The sequence below is a fragment of the Siniperca chuatsi genome, linkage group LG15 (genome assembly GCF_020085105.1).
Source record: "Siniperca chuatsi isolate FFG_IHB_CAS linkage group LG15, ASM2008510v1, whole genome shotgun sequence".
In the NCBI taxonomy this organism is placed as follows: domain Eukaryota; kingdom Metazoa; phylum Chordata; class Actinopteri; order Centrarchiformes; family Sinipercidae; genus Siniperca; species Siniperca chuatsi.
The window spans coordinates 22,424,110-22,425,643 of NC_058056.1; the positions used below are offsets into that span (position 1 = coordinate 22,424,110).

General features: G+C 38.4%; 1 non-coding gene across 1 annotated transcript; it reads left to right on the forward strand.

The window, feature by feature from the left end:
- Positions 1–39: 39 nt before the first annotated feature.
- Positions 40–122, forward strand: trnal-cag. Its single transcript has one exon. It is a non-coding gene; the product is annotated as a tRNA-Leu (tRNA).
- The last annotated feature ends 1,412 nt before the right edge of the window (positions 123–1,534 follow it).

Consider the following 1,534-nt stretch of genomic DNA (forward strand, 5'->3'; position numbering starts at 1 on the left):
ATAATGTCATAAAGACGGCCCAGATATGATTGTAAATATGTCAGGATGGCCGAGCGGTCTAAGGCGCTGCGTTCAGGTCGCAGTCTCCTCTGGAGGCGTGGGTTCGAATCCCACTTCTGACATAACCCTTTTCTCATGGTCTACAGTACATACATGCCGTACTGTAATTTTTATGATCCGGCTGTAGGCTACTTTCAGCCACAGAAACCATTCAAATGTCACAATGTTCAGCACATTAAGGACATACGTGCTTGTAACTTTTTTCTACCTCTAATACTTTTTTAAATATTTTACGATAGAAATGAATGGGAGCGCACATGACCGCAAGGTCGGCGGTTCGAGCCCCGCCTCCGGCTACTACAGCCGCTACAGCATTTAATACTGCCACTACTACGACAGCCTTTACAAGAATTGACATCTCTGTGTTCAGTGCAGCACTACTGCTACCAGTGGAGCAGTCCTATTTCAAACCCTCAGCTAACGTTGATTTCAATTTCAACTTGCTTTTCTGCTCAGTGGCCGAGTAGTTAGAGCATGTAGCACGTGTCCATGCACCTTGTTTGGACCGCAAGGTAGGCGGTTAGAGTCCTGACTGTTCAGCAGTGCAATGTATTTGGGCGTTCAGGCAACTAATTTCACGGTTGTGATTGATTACACCTGCAGCAATTTCTAATTTGTGTGGCACTATTAAGATCTTTTCAACAGTAACAATGATTTCACCCAATGCAAGGCAATTCATTTCTGCATTTTCAGCAATGGGCATTTCAGCTTTCAGCATCCACACTGCAATTCCGACAGGAAATGCATTTTCTAGTTATGCTTATGATTGTTATTGTGTAATTGTATGTTTATGCTGTGTATCATCCATGCAGTTAGATGAAATACCTGTAGAGGGCGTATCATCTCCTGCAGCAAAATGGTAACGCTCTCTCCAAATGCTGGGTCCATTTTTGCAGACTTGTATTGTGCAACCAAGCACTAATCAAAGCCAGAGTACTTTATTTTAATTCTAGGGAAGAGTGCAAAGTTTTCAACGATGCCAAATACTAATAATATATGTCAGGTTGAGTTACATGTAAAGTTATATCTCCATTTAAAGTAAGGTTGCAACCATAAAAACATGGTGTCCTAGGTTTTTATATTTATCTTAGTGTAAGTATAATACAGCTTCATTTAAGAGTTGGAACATGCACTTACAGAAGATGTATGTGATACTGTTTTACAATTTGGAAAAAAGTTTATTTTTCCCAAATGTAAAGAGACTGAAGGGAATATTTTAAGATTTTTAGAGGTTAAACTCTTTTTTTTAGTTTGCATATAAATAAATATAAATATATCTGAAATATATAAACCAATCTTCACCAAATCAGTCCAAAATCTGATGCCTTTTGCAGTTAATTACCAAAGTAGTATCTGAATATTGTGAAAATGCTGCTTCAAGTTATTTATTAGTTAGTTATTCAGCCTGCAATGCAATGCTTAAAATTATCACCAGTATTATTTATATGTGAGAGATGTCCTTGTTGAGTCTGTA